Source organism: Barbus barbus, assembly GCF_936440315.1.
Source record: "Barbus barbus genome assembly, chromosome: 6".
Lineage (NCBI taxonomy): Eukaryota > Metazoa > Chordata > Actinopteri > Cypriniformes > Cyprinidae > Barbus > Barbus barbus.
In genome coordinates, this window is record NC_136734.1 from 13398039 (window position 1) to 13421760 (window position 23722).

The 23722-nt window shown below is 41.1% G+C and overlaps 1 long non-coding RNA gene across 2 annotated transcripts in view; it reads left to right on the forward strand.

The window, feature by feature from the left end:
• LOC306870868 overlaps positions 1-23722 on the forward strand; it is a 1223475-nt gene that overhangs the window by 1063301 nt on the left and 136452 nt on the right. The gene's annotated exons all lie outside the window — the stretch shown is intronic.

Here is a 23722-nt window from a genome sequence, read left to right on the forward strand (position 1 = left end):
AAGTGATTAACCACAGTTTGTTTTGTTTTTATGCGTGTGCAAATCTAAAATATATTACAATGCCCTTAATGCCCTTCCCTGGGAAATTTTGGCAAATCGAGTGATTAGTTCCTCCTCACATGAGCTCATACACCAACCCTCCTCAGTCAATTCTCAGCCGCCTTTCAGGTCACTGGTAGGACAGAGAGTGGGAGTGGAAGAGGGAGGAAGATGACGATGCCAATAGCATTCTCACAGGTGCCGACTCCGGTACAATGAAGTCCAAAAGGATGTGGTTTCATCTGTACCACCACACCCTGCCTCAGTGCTGAGTAACTGGGAAAAGCAGAAGCCTGATTGACGAGAGCAGCAGTATTTGTGTTTGGCTAAGCTAAATTAAGCACATGTGGCCATAATCTAACCCCTTTGCATCAGCATTTCACTTAGGGACTATCTACTCTGTTACATTGGCCTTCTTCTGCTAATGCCTGTCCCTTCTGATCTGATTAGTGGTTTAGGTGAACTTGTTCTTATTCAAAAGTTAGGCTGCTTGAACAGCAATGAACCATAGCAGAATACACATCGAGCTAAATTCAGAAAATCTTGCAAAATATGACCCCTATCATTCATGCACTTGTGTCTGTGAAGCAGATGGGTTTCAGTATTAGTGCTTCTTGGATAGTTACACCTCTCTGTTCCCACTCGTTTAATTTCATATTCATGTTTTTAACTTATGCAAGGCTTATTATGAGCGTTCATTGCTTTGTATTGAATAAAATTGTGATAATTGCCAGATGTAACAGGAGACAATGTAAGAAATCTGCTAAAAATTATGGATGAGCAGTTTCTCAGACAACATTTCTGGAACGAAAACTTAAAAATCAGTGGTAAATGGCAAACATGATATAAAATGAATAATAGATCATTTAATGATTAAAAAAAAGAAGAAAAAAAAGAAAAGAAAGAAAACAACTCGCAAAAAATGGCCACATCGTTATTACCTTGGATATCAGTTATTCAGCAGTCTGACAGTTATTTGTAACTCATTTTTGAGAAATGATTCTAATAGTTCATGCTAGAAGCACAAACCAGTAAAGGCTGGGATGTAGACTAGTTTAATAAGCAGGTTAGTGGTTACTACCATACTTTAGAAGTGTGCAGTTCTGCTCATGGAGGACCATTGTCCTGCAGTGTTTAGCTCCAACTGCCCCAACACACTTAAATGAATGTTACTTGGAATGTGTTCCACTTCAAATTTGAATGCCTTGCTTGATCATTTGAAATTCACTTTGAACTTGATTTATTATTTACAACTTTTTTGCTTATGACTTTATTTAAATATAGCTTTATTCCTTATTTTAGACTTGCTCCTTGTGCCAAAATCGAGCGGTCAAGTATCTGTCCACATAAAGTTCCATTATCCACTTGATAAAGTGGAACGCACTTCAAAATGGCATCAGGGACTCTCCAAGAGCTTGGAGAAGATAATAAAAGTGAAGAGGAAATGCAACCTGGTAATCTTAAAGATACAGAGATTAGCTGGTTCAGGTGTGTTTAATTAGGACTGGAGCTAAACCCGGCATGACAGTGGCTGTCCAAGAGCAGAATTGGACATTTCTGTTATAGTTGAATGACAGTAAAAGCTTGTGAAGCTAGATATTTCCCCATATAATCTAGTTCTATATAAAGAGTCCATAACTGTAGTAAATGTGTCCCATAGCAAGTGTTCATTATATTAGTTTTGACTGTTGGCTAACAACATGGGTGTGAACTACACTAAAAGCACAGCAACATATATAAAAAGGTCACAAGCACTGACAGCAATGGCATCAATTAACAAATCCGCTAGAAATAGCATGCTGACCCACTTGGGAGCTTGTTTGCATTTTTCATTTTGAAGAAACCCCCTGAAGTTATATACATTTTATCATTTAAAAATAGTCTATTTAATATTGTATTTTTATTTTACTTTGAATATATATATATATATGTGCATGTATGCATGTATGCATATATATATATATATATATATATATATATATATATATATGTGTGTGTGTGTGTGTGTGTGTGTATGTATATATTTCTTTTGAATTAACTGTAAAATAAATTGCTGTCTCTCTGTGCTGTTAAATTGCTGTTTATGTTGCACTTTCAGTACATTTCCCTGTTGGTTTGAGTAGACCAATATGTCAATTTCTGTCTTATCCATTGGCAAGGATTTAGAACATGACTACCTGTTTGTTGGGAACAGGTGAGATAGTGTCCTCATATTCTTGCTATATCAGTCACCTTGCTTACTGGAAAGCAGTCAGGACCACTGTGTGCCAACTTTGGCAAACAATAGTTACATCAGATCTTGTTCTCCTCCCAAGGTGATTATTGTCCTTCAGGGATGCAGCTGATGATGTGAAATGTCACCATATGAATGTTTGCAAAGGTGTTGCTATGTTGCATGAAAGGACGTTGAAACCAGAGCTGAAATAGAGTGAGATCATGTGGCTGAAAGTTGAAACGGTACCAAATATGTACGTTTAAGGTCAGATACCAACAAGCAAGGACACACTCATCTTAATATTAACTCTGAAATGTCGTCTGCCCCTATTATAACAATGTAAACAATGCCTCTGAAAGTGTCTACACACTTGAGCATACTCGCATGCACACAGCGTGACTTTACATAATTGCTGTAACAATTCCAAGAGCATCAACTGCGCAGTGGTGATGCAGACTCCATCTGCTTCAGTGTTTATGGGAATGGCAACATGTGCCAGTGTCCCACAGGAGTCCTCTTAAACACCCTCCTCTCTTGACTGGTCAAGTGGTTCGGTCTGGTAGCCATGCTCCTGTAACTCCTTCATCCACCCTGAGGAAAGTTCTGATCTTACCCAGCGGGCCATAAAACTGTTTGGCGCCAGACTCTGGGTCTGCAATTTCCCTTTAACGCATCTGTCAGCAGGAAACCAAGGCCAGATTAAGAGGACAGTGGGCCATGTCTTGTTTGTTTCCATGTCATACCCTCTATTCTCTCAGCTGTTACTGTTCTTACCACTAATGCTCAGCTATGACAAAAGATGCCAGGCTCTCAACAGCACTGTTTCTTTGCCCCTCGAAAGCTGGATATCTTGATTTGTTCATTTTATCAGGAAAAATATTCTGTCCTGGAATGACTCCAGTTTTTGTGTGTTTTGTTTTGTTGCATGTTTTGGATGTTCTATTTGTGCAGTAACAGTGGAAAATGTTTTGGTCCACTTGCTGCAGACTTTATGTCAAGACAGACAAAAACCTACAGTCTACTAGCAGTTTGTCAAAGAACTACTAGTCAGCTGAGTCACTACTTGTGATTTTAGATTCACTGCTCTTGGTCTTGCTGAGAACCTGTGATTGGTAGACAGTAACTAAGTATTTAAATACTTGTCTGTATACTTTATCAGAGTATTTTTATATAGAAAAAAAGGACTTTTACTTCACTACATTCCAACACATAATATCATACTTTTTACTCTACTTCGTTTCTTAATGAAGTGTTCCTCGTAATCTGAACTGGAGAAATCATTTCCCGCTCTGAGACCTGATAGCGGTGTCTGTCAAAAAAAGACAAGAGGGAGATATCCTCAAAGCTTGAGTGTGCACGAGAATGATGGCGTGAAATGTAAGTTACTAATTCCGAATTTTAGGATTGATTATAGTAAATGAAAACCATATTTACGTCATAACTGTTAGTTGTTTGTGAACTAAATCTGCTGTAAAAGGGTGAAATGTTTCAACCCAGTGTATGAAATTCTTGAAACATAACGTATGAAACATAACATTAAAATGTTAACATAGGGCAGGCGGTATTCCCCTTGGTAGAAATTGCAGGGACATTCTGGGGGCACCTACATAGGACTGAAATGGTACTTTAGCATTGCTGATTAAAAGCGCAGGGGCTCTTTTTGTACTATTGTAGTCTACTTTTACTTAAGTAAAGTAAAAAAGTAAAAAATGCAGAGGTTCTCAACTCTGGCCCTCGAGGTCCACTTTCCTGCAGAGTTTGTCAAGAGTTTGTGTACAGGGGCTAATTTTAAGTTTTAAGTAATTGGAAAAGTAGGCAATGGTCATGTTCTTTTGTACAATTGGGGAAATACTCCTAAAGGGGTTGCACAATGAGAAGTGCCAGAAATGCTCGTCACCCCATGGTGGCTCAGTGGGAAGCATTGAAGGTCCTTTGTTCAAGTCATTTCTGAGCTTGCATGCATGGAGTTTGCATATTTTCCCCACAATCCATAGATGTGGAGAGGTGAAATAGCAAAAGTAAATTGACCGTAGATGTGAATGCGCATGTTAGTCATGTGATGGACTAGCATCCAACCAGGGTGTTTCCTGAAATGTTGGCAAAGATTCCTAAATCCTTACGACTAAGTGATTAGGATCAGATGTTGTCCACCTGTATTCAGTGTGTGATGCTCTTTAGACTCACACACCCACAATACACATGAGCTAATGAAATCTTTCCAATCTGATTGGCTGGTCACTGTGCAGCTTCTGGAAGATGGGGTAAACTGATTTTTATAATTCCACCAGGAAAATTTTGCAGCTTGCTGCATGTTGCAGTTTGTTATATGCAGTTATATTTTTACCTTTATAAGATAAATAATCAGGATAAGAAAAGGGGAACAAGATCAGGAAAGGACCTTGAGCAAAGATTTAAACTCAAGCAGTACCTCACAACATGTCAAGGCTATATCTCTGATCTTATTCTTGAATGTGAGACAATTCTGTCCTTAGACTCGGATATTTCTACACCACTAAATGAGTTACCACTTGCATGTTGTATAACACTGCATGTGATGGCCTTGATTTCAGATTTACTCAACCTTTTTTCATTACATAAAAATGATCTGGTTATTTTTTTTTTTTACACATGTCAGCCAGACAGTCCCTGTCTGTCTAAGTGGTAATTCTTGGCTGGAATGGGCGAAAATGTGGCTTCACCCTAATTTGTATAATTCCAGTGGGCATGAAATGTACATACCACATTCACTGGTAAAATACATAGTTATAATAAATATGAAGTAAAGCAGTATTGGGACATGTTGCCACACAATAAAATTGTATCCTGTGATGACAGACATAGAACTTGTATTGTAGCAGAAAGAGCTTGTGGTAAATATTCAGCCACAAAAGCAAGCATGTAGACAGATGTCAAAAATCCACCAGATGTTGTACTCCATCCAGGCACCTTTTACAATATTTTCAATGTAGCTCTATGATTTGGAACAAATTGTGCCTAATCCATCATACCATATTGTATGAAGAACTGAGGCCATTTTTTTATATGAAAATTGTATGCGCCAAATGTAGCAGTGTTTACATTTAGAAGGACTATACTGTAGATGATAAAATGAAAGTTAAAACAAGAATAGGACTTTTAAAGCACTAATAAATCACATGAACCGGTTTAAATCATCACTTAATTATTATAAATCAAACTTGATAATTATAGAATAAATTTACAGAATAAACTTGAGAAAATAAACTTGTTTGTTGAACATCGAGTAGTAAATTGGAGGTTAGCTGGTTGGTTGACGCTATTCAAGATGAGGTGCTCAAAAAACCCCTGTGGACTAATGTTTTAGGTCTTCAGTTCGCTTTGCTAATCTGATTAGCAGGGTGAGGACACATTTTCTGCAGTCATTTTAAAAACTGAAACGCAATATGTGAAAAAAAAGAGTTTGATTGTTTTATTTTGGCTGAGAAAATCAAGTGCTTACAAGGGGATATACGGGATTATTAGAGATACACACAGACTTCTGATGGAATGGCAGTGTGCTGAGTAAGACAGAACAGACACAACTCGACCTCAGCAGCACATTCCAGTGGACTCATGGGTATTCTCAGGAATCGCTCTGGCCAGCTGGCTGAGCTCTGGGACCTGTGCTGGGGGAGAACGCCATTGAATTAATGCATGTGAAAAATGGTTCACCAGATTTCTACATGCATTCAGATGTTTCATATCGCCCTGTCTGGATGTGCAGTACTCCCTCAGGCATTATATAATACTAGAAGAAAGTAAATATTTATGAAAACCAAACTGTTGTTAGTTTTAGCACTGATAATATCTAACATTTACTGGACCTGCCTTAAGTCTTCAGTTTTTACAAGTTTGTCAATGTAAACCAAGTTTTATCTTAGAACTACAGAAAACATTTTGATATTAAAATGATAAATCTACAGATTATCAGATAAAAAGGAGTAAAGGAGGAAAACAAATATCCTTGATATCTAGGATATTTTTTTTATTAGATTTTCTCACAACGGAAGTGCATATATTATATGGCGTAAACTGCTCATGCTGAAGGCACTTCTTGGAACATCTTTATTTGAAATGCTCGATTTACTTTCCTCAATCAGTGGCTACATTCACTAGATGAGCCGTGTCAGGTTTTCACATAATCTACAACCCCATAATTCTGTGTAAAGCATAGGGCTGCACATTTAATTGGAAAAATAATTGCAATTATGAATACTTAATCATAAAAAGTATTATATTTATTACACTTATATTACATATCATATTTATATTCACTTGTTGGATTTTAAATAAAAGTTTTGTTTTTCATACTGTTAAAAGAACCAACGGCCACATAAACATTGCACAGTTCCTGAAAAAATATTGTTCTGTGAATGATTAGTCACAGAAAGAATGCTAATTATTGACAATGAGTGATAACCACAGCACTATGTTTATTCTTGAGCCTGTCAGCAAGAATTATGGATGCAACAGTTTAACTTAGTTTTGACCAAAGTAATAGGCTATTACTGACAAAAATGACATGCAACTTCCCAACCCAAAAAAGTTTTTTAATATAAATTATATGAATTGACTTTAATAATCAAAATGACAACATCAAGGGAAATTATCAATTATTATTTTTGAAATTCTACAGCACTACTGTCAGGATTGTGGACTGTTTTGTGTGTGTTTTGCTCCCCATGTGTTCTCTGTGACCCAGTTTCTTCCTCATGTTGATTGTTAATTTGATTCCAGGTGTGTCTCGTCTTCCTCCCTGATTACCCTGTGTTTATAAGCCCCAGTCCATTTTGTCGGTTCTTGAATGTTTTATTTGCCCTCACTCCCTGTGCGCTATGTTTTCCCCTTGGACTATTACAGACTCCAGATTTGCTAAATTCCTTGTCTCCTTGCTCCGTGTTCCCTGAGTGTGACAACTAGCTCAACAAATTTTGTTCAAGACTTGATAGCCAGTGTTCATGCGAGACAGAAAAGAGCAGAAAAAAAAAAAAATATTTTGTAATTTGCTTACAAGTGCTTTTAAAATCTACTTGGCTCAAAAATCAGTTTGAATGCGCATGATTTGTTTTGATTTATGCATATGTCATAAGAAGCAGTATGTGTAGGGTGAGTGTCCCTAGACTTGCAGTGTTGGGTTGCTCTTCTTGGAATCAGTGTATTAAAAACACGCGTCATCTGCTGTCTGGACACTTCTAAATACGGTACAAGAGGAAATATCTTGGAATTACTCCAAATTTGAGTTCTTTATCAGTTGAAAAAATTCATAAAATTTCATGGTGAGATTGAGATCTTTGTGTCTCATAATAATGATACTACACAAGCTTTATTGATAGATTACATTGCCTTGCTGACAACACTATCATACAAAACCCAAAGTGTCCAGCATACAGTTGTCCCTAAAATTAAGATCCCTGTTTGATTCGTTCTTCTCTTATACCACGTTACCAAACAGCTGCTGTGCAAAAAAAAGTCAAGCAGGGGGATGCTATGCGTTTATCACAGTGGGTGCCACAGGAGGCCATCGTTCCTGCCAGAGACTGACACTAAACCGTCTTAATGTTCTCAGCAGTTTTCTTAACATTACATTAGTAGAACTCCAATGACTGTAAAAATGGCACATGCTTATTTGCTAGCAAGTTGATTAAAAAAAGGGTTCAATGCCTCAGTGTATAATGTGCAATGCTTTAAGAAAATCAAGTTTAAATGATAATTCAACAGTGACAGGCCAGCTCCTGCCAAAAGCTACTACAACTGTTTTTCAACATAGGAACAAATTATCAAATGACCACCTATCTAGCATTGTCTATTCAGTGTGCACACCACCATTACTCCAGAACAGGGACATTCAAACCTGTTATAGAGGGCCAATATCCTGCAGCGTTTAGTTTCAACACCCCAGCCTGAAAGTTTCTAGTGAGCCTAAAGTATGGTGGCCGAGAGAGCTCAACACGCTGCAACTTCAGAAAACGCGTGCAAATAGAAAAAGCACTAGCAAATCAAGAAAACATCTTCATCAGTTTGACAGCAGCTGGTGCAAATGTGGTGGTGCAAATTTACTCTTCTCACTCACTCAACCACTGTGGTTCCCAACCCTGGTCCTTGAGGCACCCCAACACTGCACGTTTTGCATGTCTCCTTTATCAATCACACCTGATTCAACTCATCAGCTCATTAGTAGCAACTCCAAGACCTGAAATGGGTGTGTCAGACAAAGGAGACATGCAAAATGTGCAGTGTTGGGGAGGCTCCAAGACCAGGCTTGGGAGCCACTGCTCTACCAAACACGCATTGGTCTCAAACTCAATTCCTGGAGGGCCACAGTTCTGCACAGTTTAGCTCAACCCTAATCAAGCACACCTGATCCAGATAATCAAGGTCTTCGGATTACTAGAAACTTCCAAGCAGGTGTGATTTGGAGCTGGTTGGAGCTAAACTCTGCAGAGCTGAGGCCCTCCAGGAACTGCGTTTGAGACCACTGCACTAATGTAAATATTGTGTGGTTAGGGTTAGAAAACACAGTCCTCTTGGTGAAGGATGCAATGGAGCCTGGTTCTCCAGTTGAGATGAAGTCTGGGTTTTACAGCCAATATGCAAGGAAAGCAGTGGGTTATTGTTACGGGGCTGACGAGACGTGAGACGTACGGATCCATTTGCAAAGCTTTATTGTAAAACATGGTCATACAGGCAGGGTCGGGAGACAGCAAACAGGTATGGCAGAGGCAAGACAGAGCAATCCGTGGAACAAGCGAGGGTCGACGATCGGCGTACAATATCCAGACAGGGCAAGGCAGAGAGATAATCCAATAAACACGGGCAGGGTCAGACACGGCAAGACTCGGAAAACTAAGAGTAGAAAATGCTTCGTAGTGTAGCTAGGCTAGACAATACTCGGCAGTGAGCAATAGCAAGTCCCAGACTTAAATAGTGAGTGAGTGATTGTGAGATGATAATCAGGTGTGGGCGAAATAATGGTGAACAGTTGTGCGTGTCGTCGGTGCAATGAATTGTGGGAAATGGAGTCCAGTGTGTTGTGAGTGAAAAAGTCAATGTGGTGAACGGGTGACCTCTAGTTGTGGTTGACCGGGAGAGCATGGGCCACATTCGTGACAGTTATAATTGATCCTGGATCTGCACGTCTTGAATATGGCCTTGCACAAGCTCCCATTCAAGATGCTGATGCAGAAACGCATTCCTTCATGCATTCAGCCCCATGCGTGGTTTGCAGCAATCGACCTGATGGACGCATTCATGTCTCGATTTTGCCTTGACACAGACCATTTATTCGGTTTGCTTTCAAGGGTTGAGTGTATAAGTACAAGGTCCTTCGGGCCATTGGACTCGGTCAATATGATGGCACGACTTATGAAGGATCATGCCCAGTCATTGCTGGCCTGCCTGGGGGAAGACAGTGGTTCCACTGAAACAATTTCTGAAAACAATGCTTTATTGGTGTCGTGATTTCCTCCTGCAAGAGAAGTTGGAGCGGAGTCTGTTCCTCATTGCCACATCCCCTATTGAGATCTCTCTGTGGTCCTTGCTGGACTACAGAGAGCTCCCTTTGAGCCCCTTGAGTCAGATGAGCTTAATATCCTGTACCTTAAGACAGCACTCACTTCCATCAAGAGGGTGGGGGACCTGCAGGCATTTTCGGTCGACGAAACGTGTCTTGAGTTTGGGCTGGCTGAATCTCTCATAATCTTGAGACCCTGACCGGGATATGTGCCCAAAGTTCCCACCACTTCTTTTCAGGATCAGGTGATGAACTTGCAAACACTGCCCTTGGAGGAGGCAGACTCAGCCATTATGTTGCTGTGTCACTCATTTATGTGGAAGTGCTTGGAGCTTTAGCTTGGGTAATTAATTTTTCCATGGTTGTTTTTCCCCTTTCTGGGGAACCTGTGTCTTTCCTGGAACAGTTCCTCTGTCTGTCCCTACAGTGGGAAGGAAGGAAACACAATGCATTAAGAGCCGGGGGTGAAAACTTTTGAACAGGATGAAGATGTCCAAAGTTTTCTTATTTTGTTGAAATATCATATTTTTCCATTTAGTACTGCCCTTCTGACACGACAGAAGATACTTGCATGTTTCCTGGAAGACAAATGAAGTACAATTTACCTTGATCTTCAAATTCAAAAAGTTTTCACCCCCGGCTCTTAATGCATCGTGTTTCCTTCAGGAACATCAGTGAATGTTTGAACCTTTTTTAATTGTTGTGTTTGAGTCCCTCAATCATCCTCAGCGTGAAAAGGTGGATCTCAAAATCATACAGTTACTGCTGGAAAGGGTTCAAATATGCAAATGATGCTGGAAAACTGAAGATTCTGCAGGACCTGGAGGATTTTTCTGAAGAACAGTGCTCAGTTTAACTGTTCAGAACAAACAAGGGACTCATGAACAACCATCACAAAAAAACAGTCGTAGATCATCCAGGTAACCACACACAGTAGTAAGAACCAAGGGTTCCCAAACTTTTGAATGTGGTTATTTTAATAATTTCAGCTATTTTTTTGTCTTGTGGACTATATGTAAACATCTTTTATGGAAAATATCTTACTCAGGACAGAACTAAATAAAAAATAACGTGCATTTTGTATGATCTCTCTTATTTTGGTAAAATTATCCACATTTTCACAGATTCTGCAAGGGGTTCCCAAACTTTCGATCCCCACTGTACATTGCTAGCTGTTCCACCCCTAGCAGTAGGAACTACTGCAGTGGACCTTCTATATGTTGCACTGTTCTTTGGCCAGTCAATATGGGTACATGTCAGAATAACTACAGTAATTGTTTGGGGGCATTTTACCCCAAGTGGAGGGGGACGTTTTACTCCACACATTATGCTTGAGGAAAAATTATGTCATTCTGAAAATATAATTATATTTTTATTAAATAACACATACTCTCTGTCTACAGACCCTGCTGTTCTCAAATCATATATAACTGTGATGTTCTACAAAACAACAAGCTTTAAAAAAAAATTTCTCACTGCTGAAAATTAGATAATTTACTGAGAGATCTTTTTTCTCTCCGGTACATCACCAGTGCTTCATGGTGAAAACTTCTATATCACTCGTCAACGTAGTCCATAGTTACAATAAAAATTTTGTTTATTTTCGGAAAAACAGTGGGGGGGTTGTTGTACTCCATAGGGGCGTTTTTACCCCACTCTACCCTACCTGTATGTTTGAGGAGCGGCTTGCCATGCAAATTCAACTCTCCAATTCTCATTGGCCAGTTTTCATACTGCTCAGAGGCGTTTGGACTCCTAAGTGAGACCCCATGACATCAGTGTCGATGTAATGTCTCTGTTCCCTCCTTTAGGAAATGAGGATTACATACGTAGCCAACACGCTTTTAAAATGCTGTAATTTTGTTGCAATTGTAGATCCCACACAAATGTTGTGAACAATGACAACAAAAACAGACAGCTACACAGAACAGAAGTCACAAGAGCTTGACCAAAGCTTTCCGCCGTTGTTGCATAAAAAAACACAAAGGAAACAGGATCTTTACTTGGCAGGCGGCCTACACAGTGTTTTAATCCTCTCTTTGACAACACATTACCAGACATACAAACACTCTCTCTCACCGCCAGACCACTGAGAGTAAGACATGGCCCTCTGGTATTGTGTGACAAGCCACCATATGTGAGTGTACATTGACAAAAATAGGATTAAGTCACCCAGAGGGTCATATGCCATTCAGAGTGAAGAATTACTTGCTTGCTAGGAAGGGATTAAAGATATCCTTTGAGGCTTGGAGAATAAGAGGCATGCTGCAATGCCTTAGAGTTTTGCCCAAGAGGACTGTACAATAATAGCATAAAAGGATCATATCACATCATAATTTTTAATCAAAATTTGAAAACAACTGACTTCTTTCTGACAAATGGAGGACTCCAATCAATTAGTCTGCTTAAGCCTCACTCCTGCAGGCTCGAGTTCATCTGCTTCTGTTTTGAGTGCAATTCATTGTCATGTGCATGACAGGCTCCACTGCACCTGTCACTCGATCGTTGCACCACTATAAAGATCAAACTCACCTTTCATTCAGTGTTTAGCCTCATTTGGAATGCAGGCTCATTTGCCCGAATCGTACTCTTCTCATTCAATTTTCCTGTGATCTCCTATTATCTCTAGTGTTTTCTCCACGAATCTCCAATGATCTCCAGTGTCTTCTCCTTTGTATATATCCCTGTCTAATACCTGTGTTCCCTCTGTGGCCTCCACTGCTCCTGTCATCCTCTCCAGTCATCGTTTGCACTTAAGTTATCTCAAGTTTGTCTTGTTCATTGAATTTAACTGAATCTGCATTACTCATGTTTTTTGTTTCAGTGTATTCAATAAACTGCTGTAGTTCACTTACCTCCATGAGTCTGCACTATCCTTAAAATCATATTAATGAAATAAATGTATGTATTAGAATATGCCATCATTACAAATGTGTAATTACACATATTTTAATACACGACATATGTTTCAACATGAAATATTAGTTACTATAAATACTTATCAGTACATTATGCAGTACATTTTGAACATTTCAAAGACAACAATACATTATTAGATTACATATAAAGATGTACTTAGGAGTTAAAAAACCACTCATTTAACTAATTGTAACTACATGTATTATAAATTTCACTTTCATACCAATACTATCAGTTTAATTCCAATACTAATAATGGCAATAGAAGCCTACCTGCATTATTAATAATCATTTTGTTAAGAGTCTGGGAATTGTACTTTCTGTGGAATGAATTCAGTTGAGAGTTTTGACTTTTAGCTGGCACAGGCTCGGCTGTGGACTTGAATGCCAGCACACTCCAGCACCTCTGGAAAACTCTATACTGTGGGTTTCCGTGCCTCAAGTCAAATCTGAATCCGAATGGATCACTACATCCCCTCTACATACAGAAGCTGTTTGTCTCAAACTTTGCCTGAACCAGATGTACTGTAACTGAAAGTAGGTTTAATCTGAACTATGCAGCCACAAAAACACAGTTTCATCCATGTATTTACTTTCCTTAATGGATCCCTGTAACTGACCCAGAGACGTTTATTTGTAAAGCTGATTTGTGGAAACAGGAATGCATTCCTTGCAGACATCAATATTTTCATTTTGATTATCCCCTTTTTGATAGCTGAAGCGAGGCGGCGTGTGAAGTTGCAGGACGTTGGGAAAAAGAAAAGCTGTTCGCTGCTCACAAAGTATGAGCTGTTGGATAACAAGGACCAAGTCTGAATCCAACCTGTGCCCTTCCCCTATCCATACCCACACTTTTCTGTCTCCTTTTACTGTTATGTTTCTGATGGCTAAAACTATAATAATAATAATAAAAAATATTGTCCTTTAGTATGTCTTTCATTGCACTAATCTTTTACCCAGCCATCGTTTATGGAGCGAAGGTGAAGCACATGACAAAAAATATTGTGGCCACAAATTAAGAATTTGTTCCCACATGTATAATTCATGGTCATGTTTAATTAATTTGCTCATAGTAATGATTTGACTAAAATAAGGGAACTAATTCTTAATTCATGGCTACTATGTCTTGTTTTTTTTTTTCACCCTCACATGTCATGTGCGGGGCTCTGCAATTGTTTGAAATTATTGAATTATTGTTTCAAATTAATTTTGAAATAAATGAATATTTGAAAACAACCTTCAATATGTCCCACCCACACTTCTTGTTTCAGATGGTTAAACCATTCCATTTTTTTAAACAACTTTTTTTATTTTATTTTTTTATTTACTTTTTTCTCAACACAGTGTTACTGCCAGAGATATTTTAGCATATATAATATATGTTAATAATATATATTAATATTCTTATATAGTTATTATTAAGATTATTATTTTAATGGTAAAGTTTTAATAAATCTGTTTGTTGTTGCTGTTTTTAATGTATTTTTAGTATTTATTGTTTTTTGTTTTATTTTCAATTTTAGTTTAAGCAATTTTAGTATTTCAACTTAAACTAAATGAAAATTTGAAGTTTTACCTCGCAACTAACTGAAGATAGTTAATGAAAGTATACCTAAAATGTTTTTTTTTTCAGATATTTATTTTAATGAACAAATGTTTTCAGTAGTTTAAATTTTAGTTAACAATAATAGCACTGGTTATTGTTAACTAGTGCTAACTATTGTAATGTTCAATTGAGGCAGGTTGTAAAGTTTTTCCAAGTTTACAATAATATACCATGCGTCAAAAGCTAAAAATAAGTTTTCTAGTTTTTTTATTTTTATTTAGGTTTCATAAACATTAATAACACTGCTTGGAACTTTTGAATTACCACTGCAAAATAGAGCACAGACTGATTTGGGATGCCTTTGTGTTGTCCTTGTTCCTTGGAGATATGTCCCAGCTGTAATGGACCGGCTGGGCTCCAGAGCCTGTGTTTAAAATAAAGAGCTGAACAGTTGCTCACAGCTGTGAGCTCTACTTTCACCCTTCACAGCTGCGCTACTTCTCTTCTTCTCCTCTCTCCACACAACAACACGCCCACCCACCCACCAGCCTGAGTTTTCATCAGCAGTTTGCTATGTTACAAGTGTGAATGTAAATACTTTACTAGAGTTCTTTGGATGCTCTTTCTCACCATAGTAAATGTTTCCAGCAATAATAGTCTAATATAGACTTGCTTAGACTGATTATTGTCAGTGTGTGAGACAATCTCGACTCGCTACGGCTAACGGTGTGTCATGTGTTCCCGCGTCTTGTGTCCATATTTGGTTTGTTTCCTGTCCTTGTTGTCATGATACGTGCAGAGAATGAGGCGAGAACTCAAGTGCAGGGGAATGGTGAAGTTTTAATAATAAAAAGAAACAAAACAGAAACATAAATTACCCCGAGGGGAAAAACAGACTGACAGAGCAATGCAAAAACGAGGACTAGAAAACAGACATGACTTACTGCACCAAGAACATATGACAACGTGGCCGAACAGGACTGCAAACACCAGGATCATTTAAAGGAGACAAACGAGGAAGCACCAGGTGTACACGCTGAGACAATTAGGGAATAACAAGGAGGGCGGGGTCAACAATCAACCGGGGGAACACATGGAACAATCACAACACAAACCCATGTGCTCAGACAAGACAGTGACATCTGGTGGCCAACCAGGGCACACCCACAGGATACGTGACACTACCCCCCAACAAAGGAGCAGCTCCCAGATGCTCCACCTGCAACACTAAGAACACACAAAAACATGAAAAATGAAAATACAAAATGTCAAGAAGGGAGGTGGGCAAGAGACAGATCAGGGGGAGGGATGGTGGGCCAGGCCCGTGCAGAGGCAGGGGGCCCGCAGACCAAGGCCGAGCAGGAGACCAGGACGGATCCGGAGGGACGGACCAGGGGGTTTCCGGCCCAACAGGAACCCCAGCGCACTGCCAGGTTGGGGCCGGAGGGACAAGCCAGGCAGTGAGTTTACGAACGGCCTCTGTGGCCGTGACAGGGCAGACAGTCAGTTCAGAAACGGCCTCTGTGGCCGTGACAGGGCAGGCAGTGAGCTCAGGAACGGTCTCTGTGGCCGTAACAGGGCAGACAGTGAGTTCAGGAACGGCCTCTGGCAGGGTAAGGAGCTCGAGTGGAGCCGGCAGGGCGAGAAGTTCGGGTAGAGCCGGCAAGGCGAGGAGCTCGGGTGGCGCCGGCAGGGCAAGGAGTCTGGGTGGCGCCGGCAGGGCGAGGCGCTTGGGTGGCGCCGGCAGGGCGAGGAGCACGGGTGGCACCGGCAGGGCAAGGCGCACGGGTGGCGCCGGAAGGCCAAGGAGTCTGGGTGGCGCCGGCAGGGCAAGGCGCTTGGGTGGCGCCGGTAGGGCGAGGCGCTTGGGTGGCGCCGGCAGGGCGAGGCGCTTGGGTGGCTCTGGCACGACCTCCTGGCCAGCAGTGAGCTCCTGGGTAGCGTCCTGGCCTTGTGGGACGGAGAAGGCCTTCCTCCGCCTCTTCCTCCGTCTCCGGGAGCGGGGCGCCGCTGCGGCATCCTCGGCCACCACTAGGGGATTGAGAGCGGGCACCGCCGCCTCGGGAGCGCTGTGAGCGGGCACCGCCGCCTCGGGAGCGCTGTGAGCGGGCACCGCCGCCTCGGGAGCGCTGTGAGCGGGCACCGCCGCCTCGGGAGCGCTGTGAGCGGGCACGGCCGCCTCGGGAGCGCTGTGAGCGGGCCCCGCCGCCTCGGGAGCGCTGTGAGCGGGCACGGCCGCCTCGGGAGCGCTGTGAGCGGGCACCGCCGCCTCGGGAGCGCTGTGAGCGGGCACCGCCGCTTGGAGAAGCGTCAAAAACTCCACCAATTCCCCAAAAGTCAAGTGGTCTAGCTCCCTCATCCACTCCTCATCGAGGGGCTCATCAAGGGCAAGGTTGAAGAAGTCCTTGAGAGCCACCTCGTTGTATCCCAAACCCTCTGCTGCCTCACAAAACGTCCAGGCAAACATCCTGACGTCAGTGCCCCTCTGACGGAGAGAGTGCAGCGTCCTGACCTGGAGGATCCGTAAAAAAGTGGGGTTCCTCACGTTAGGGGCTGGAGGATGGGAAGAATCCATTCCCCGCTGAGTTCTCTGATGTCGGCCACGTTCTGTCATGATACGTGCAGAGAATGAGGCGAGAACTCAAGTGCAGGGGAATGGTGAAGTTTTAATAATAAAAAGAAACAAAACAGAAACATAAATTACCCCGAGGGGAAAAACAGACTGACAGAGCAATGCAAAAACGAGGACTAGAAAACAGACATGACTTACTGCACCAAGAACATATGACAACGTGGCCAAACAGGACTGCAAACACCAGGATCATTTAAAGGAGACAAACGAGGAAGCACCAGGTGTACACGCTGAGACAATTAGGGAATAACAAGGAGGGCGGGGTCAACAATCAACCGGGGGAACACATGGAACAATCACAACACAAACCCATGTGCTCAGACAAGACAGTGACATCTGGTGGCCAACCAGGGCACACCCACAGGATACGTGACACTTGTTTAATGTGATTATTAGTTCATTCTTGTCCAGCTGTGTTTGTCTCATCATCTATGATTATCCTGTGTATTTATAGTCCTGTCTGTTCGGTTTGATTTCATCTGGTCTACTCTTTACTCCCCGGTGTTCTTGTCTGTGCATGCCTTGCCTTGCCCTGCCCTGCCTTGATGTCGTCAGTAAAGAGTGTTATTTTGAAGTTACATCCTCGTTTGCGTGTTCCTCATTCCTCTCTGCTGTGTGCACCGTGACAAGGAAAGCACACTGCCACAATGCAGTCAAACTTTATAGTAGTAGTAGTAATAGTGGGCAAACAACATTTTGCCGTTTTCGGCCTTCGTCAGGCAAAAAAAAAAAAAAACTACAAAATATTTTAAAATACATACACCTGAGCAACAAACAAGATAGCAAATAACACATTTATGAAGACGAAAAAATCTCTGAAAAACAAATCAAACAATGACAACACTGTTTTCCCCAATATAAATCAACAAACAATAAAGAAAAAGGATAAAAAACATTGTACAAAATAATAAAATACCAAAATAATCACAACTTCAAATCAAAATTTTGTCTTTTTGAGATATATAGTGCCTCTCTATAGGAATAATCTAGATTATACAGAGGTAAGACTCTTGGTGTCACAATTTACCATGCATTATATCATAAGAACAAATTATGTTTCACAAGATTAAAATAAATTGCAATAGGATTCTTTTGATACACACATAACTCTTTTTTTAAATTCTGTTTTGTTTTTCTTATACAGACCAAACCACATTGGCATTCAATCATCTCAATAACATTAATAGTGTTACATGTGCACATTTACTAAATCTGTAGATACTATCATGCACGGAAAACATGGGTTGTATACAGGGACGGATTATGGGTTGTGTGGGCCCCTGGGCAAAACGTTCGCGAGGCCCCCCCCCCCCCCCCTTAAAAAAAAAACAAAAAAAAACGCCAGCATTGTCTGGGATGGCTAGTTGTTACGTCATCATGCCACTTGTGGGTCCAAACTAGTGCGGCGTACTATGGGACTGAGCTCGAATCAGTGTTGACAGCTTCTTTCGATGGAAAGTAGCTAAAGCCAGTTTGAAAAGTCGATAAATGTCGTCAGATGACGCCATGCGCTAATTAGCATATTCATTACGTCATCGCGTCATATTACCTTTTACATTTGTTTGTCTCTCTGTGCTCATACTGTATTTTAATGCAGCCAAATTCTCAATAAAACTGTTTTCCTTTATATATTTTACTGTTTATGTTGTCAGTCAACGGGATAAATATGAACTAGTGACTGAAACGCAGCCCTTTAAGAATACATAACCAGCTCTCCCTCCCAAGAAGTTAGTCTGCACAAAAATACTAATTTATAATCGAGCCGTCGTCTGATTAAATCAAATAATACATACAAGATAAGACAAGACAATTCCTGTGCTGTGATTTCGGCTATATTTGCATGTAAAATTAGAGAAGCAACATAATATCTATTTGAACTGAACGCGCTGCTCCTCTCAGCCGCTCACTGAACAGAGAAAGAGGTGCGTGCGCGCTGACCTCGCGCCGTTGCGGCAGTACCAGCGATCACAGAGTCTCGCTAAGGTTTGTCAAAGAAGTCGCTAGATTTGTCGCTAGTCACTTTTGGGGAAAAAGGTCGCTAGGGTGGTCTGAAAAGTCGCTAAATTGGCAACACTGGCTCGAATGGCTTCAGCATCAGCGACTTCTTATAGGACACAATCGCTGTCAATCAAAAGGAGATGCAGTCTTTCGACAAACCCTCCAATCATCACGCAGAAGCCCGGAGTCCAGCCCCGCCCACTCCTCCATTCACCCCCAGAGACGCTGAGCGTCCGGGGGCGGGACATAATCGCAGCATTTATCCAATGACCGTCTAGTTTCGAAGCACTGAAAAAAACTGTTCAAAGCAGGCCCATTGAAGTCAATGGATGCTAGGCTTCAACAGGCAAATACACTGATGCTACGGGAATATATGAGAAGGAAATCGAGTCACCTGCTATATGTAGCTGATTCTGAACGAACTCGTCTCTGAGATGAACGTGTTCTAACGCATTTTTAATCAATAAAATGTTAACACAATAGTACATGTTTGACCATTAATTTTTTGACATTATAGGGGAAGCCGAGCTTCCCTTGCAGTCTTAAAGAAATCCCCACTGGTAGCAACTGTCTACTACAGCATGCTGTCTGCTGTTCTAGCATCGAGTGAAATAACCATCAGACAGAAGTCAGAAAATATTAGAACTTGTCCAGTTTTAATCAACAATGCAAACTGATCATGCAGTTTGAATGTCATACAATTCATGTTCTAAATCAAAGCACTTTTGCTAATCATCCCATTTCTATTCAGCAGCCTGGTTATTACCATGGGAAAAGATAGGTCTCTCCCCATGATTTACGCATTGCAAGTTCTTCAATGTGAAAAAAACTGTTATTAACACCAACTTTCTCAAATTAATTCAAATATTTATTATTTGGAGTGTCATTATTGATGTCACGTACATTCACATCAGAAGAGACCAGAGCGACGAAAGTCATTATTTCTCTATGGAGAGTCGGCGAATTGGCCGAACAAAGCAAATTCACTGGCAGCGAAGCGAATTGGGCGACCAGAGCGAAAAAGAGAAGTTAAAAGTCAGTTAACCTTATGTAATGAGTTATGACGCGGTTCGGTGAAAACCAATTCTAATATATAGATTTACCAACGCCCCACGGTAACAGGCTAAATCAAACATTCCAATGAGCGAACAAAGTGAATAAAGCAAATTCAACAACGAAGCTTCTTCAACGGCCTTGGCGACATGTTCGCTTTGGTCTCTCCTGGTGTGAACGTACAGTGAGAGCCATGTTGGGGCACGGTTAGTGATCACACTACATGTGTACCGTGTCCAGCTGAACCATGCCAGAATCCACCTGTGTACAATATCCCCGTACAGAACGGAGTGATCAGGGGTGTAGTGGTAAAATAAGAGGTGGGTGAACTACGAATTCTGTGATCACATTTTGTGCATAAACTATACTATGATGTGCATTTAGATCAATTGAGAAGTGGGTAAACTCTAATTCTGAAATTTCAGAGGTGGGTAAACCGTGTTTACTTGCGTTTAGCCTCCACTACAGCCCTGGGAGTGATTACACTGGTCAAACTCTTACACTGCTACACTGGTCTGGGGGCCACTCAGCGGGCAGGTTAACCGCCTCCATCCCACCATGCTACCGCTCCCTAGTCAGAGGGCCTTCTGTAAGGCTGTTAACAAGCTCCCCTCCCCCCAGAAGCCAGGGGCCCCATGGTAGGGGCCCTTGTAATCAGATGGCCCTCTAAAGGTACACTACACCCTCCTCCCTAGGGCCTCCTAGTAGGGCCCTCATAATCAGAGGGCCCTCTAAAAGCCCCCATCCTCCCTAGGACCCCCTGGTAGCCAGAAGCCAGGACTATAATAGGAGGGCCTAAGAGGGCCTTCTAAAAGTAGGCTCCCATGCACCCATTTCCCTTTAAAGTTCCTATAGCAGGGCCGGGGGCCCCCTGAAAGCACCGACCCCCCCACCAGCACCACCACAATTCAAGGGCCCTTGGCAGCCAAACGCCCTCCCTATAGGGTCAGGGGCCCTTGTAGGCAGAGGATCAAAGAATGTAGGCCCTCTAAAATAGACAAACGAAAATACATTGTTGATAAGCGTTGCAAATTGTTTTGGGCTAGGGGCCCCATGGGCCCCCTGCACCCCTAGGGCCCCTGGGCAGTGGCCCCGCTGGCCCGGTTCGTAATCCGTCCCTGTATATGATTTGAATGTTGAGTGTATATTTGAGGCATGCTTAAAAACAGTTCTTTGAAGTTCCATACTTATAGATGTCCCTATTTTCATAGAATTAGAACGGTTTTTAAAACTTTATAGTCATAGTTATCATTATAGCATCCTTGGTGATGGGACTTAGCGTTGTGGTGACAAATTTTGCATTGAAAAGCACTACACAAATATTCTTCAAAAAACTGAAAAAATATCAGTTCTCTTTCCAGCTATTGTTACAGAAATTACACACTTTGCCTTTAAAGGCAAAAGCTTAAGGACTTGTGGTACACTGCATCTCGTGCTTTCGTGCGACTTCCCCTTTCAGTGGTGTGAGATACCAGGACATCCCTATGGACAGAGCATGGCATTGCATTCTGGCGGCTGATCATTGGAGAGCAGGAACAGAGATGGGACTCAAGGTCAGCTGGTAATCAGCAGACAGCAGCGGGCCTCTCTAATGAAGATGCCTGGCATGGCTGACAAGCTAAAGCAGAAGCAGGAGGGATGAATGAGACAGAGTCATATGCTAATAGATGTCACTGTGATGACAGGATGAGGTCATGCTGTGCCAGGCATGTCGCCTCAATGCCAGCCACCAGGAATTCCATTTCATCTGCTTTGCATTGTTTGCTATTATGATGATATTCTTTCTTTTGAATTTTTAGAATATTTATTCTAAAACTGACACAGCCTCAGCAAACGTCCAGTGGGGCCACAGTATTAAAAATGAATACTATGTCGAATAACGAGCCTTCAACAGTCACTGATTTAAAGAAATATTCCAGCCATTTTATATGCAAGTGATATATTCCAAAATCACCTATGTTAATTATTCGGTTAAAACTCTTATCTGTATTACTTGTATTTTTGGAGATGTTGAGCATGTGTGGGGTGTTGTATTATTATGAGTAACCTTAGATGACAGACTTTGCAGCACTATATAAAGAGCCCACCAGCAGCTCGACTGCCATGTACTGGGTGCAGTGCCTATAACAGTTTCATTAGTGCCAACTGAACCTCTCTGCCTCTGTTCACTCATACAAATGAAACCTCTGTGTTTCTCTCATTTAGCTTTAACAAAAACCCAGCTATTCAAAACTATTTAAAATCTGATTACTTCTCAGACACTAAATATTTCAACTTACAATCAAACAAGATGATTTTAAAGAGTTCTTTCCCCCAAAAATGAAGATTCTGTTATCCTTCACTCACACTTATGTTGTTCCAAACCTGTGACTTTCATCCTTCTGTGGATTACAAAATAAGTTGTTTTTTTTTAAAGAATTTTAATAACCAAACATTTTTGGTGACCATTGACTTCAATTACATGGGGGAAAAAAGCCCCACTTGAACACAAAACGCAGATGTTTAGCATAATGTTCTGGCTGCTCTTTTTCGTACAATGAAAGTAATAATAATAACAATAATAATTCATTACATGTATATAGCTCTGAATCGTGACAGGGCTGTCAAGGTCCAAAATTCACATTAAAATGTATAAAAACATACATATGCTGTTATTTTAAGTAACATGAAAACTTGAGGAAAAGACCAAAAATGAAAATATTCCTGTGTACTTACAACTCTCACATTTCTCACATCTCTCTGTGCTGTGACCAATTTATCATCAGTAACAACGCAAACAAAAACCAATGAACAACAACATTAGTTTGGAATGATGCGAGTGTAAGTAGCCTAAATTAACTTTCGTTCATCTTCGAAACCCGAAACAAAAAAGTTCATAAAATCAAAGTAATTCATATAAATCGAGTAGTTAATATGGAAGGCCGTTTGCCGCCACTGAATAAAAAATAAAAAAGGTAATTGTGACTTTTTTTCTCACAATTGCGAGTTTTGTTTATTCGGTGTTGTGGTGCAGTCTCTGACCTTGTGTCTCCAGTAACGTGAGATCATGGCAGGATGCATTCTGACAGAAGCAGGTGTTATAGGCGCCAGGACTGAATCGCCCAGTTCTGACATTGCCACCCCCCCTTTAGACCCTATTATACTCTTAAAAATAAAAGTGCTGGCATAAACAAAAATGGCAATCTCACATTTGAATGGTAATACATTTTTATAGCCTAAAGAACACTTTCAAAGAACTTCTGTGTGGTGGGAAAGTTCCATGGATTTGAAAGATTATTCATGGAACTCTACACCCTGACAAAGAACCATTTAAGAACCTTTATTTTTAAGAATGAAAATGGAGAACACTTCACACACCAGCATGTTACCCAAAGAGCCTGCGTATTTCGCTTCACTTTACACATGGACAGGTGGTCTGAGGGACAGTGAGCTGTGTTTTAATCCGCCTGCCTGCCTCAAGGGCTGTGAACACAGGAGTGCTGATAGCTGACATTATGTTCTCACTATTTCCATCCAAATCAAACGAAGGCCATGAGATCATGCATGTCTTTTGATATCAGAATCAGAATCAGAATGAGCTTTATTGGCCAAGTATGTTTACACATACAAGGAATTTGTTGTAGTGACAGAAGCTCCACAGTGCAACAGAAAGACAGTAACAGGACAGGACACAGGTAATAAAACAAAATAACAAGAAATAGCCAATAACCAATGTACAAAGCAGCAAAAAAAAAAAAAAAAAAAAAGTGCAATGTTTTCAGCACAAACTATAGAGAACGAATCTGTAGAGAAC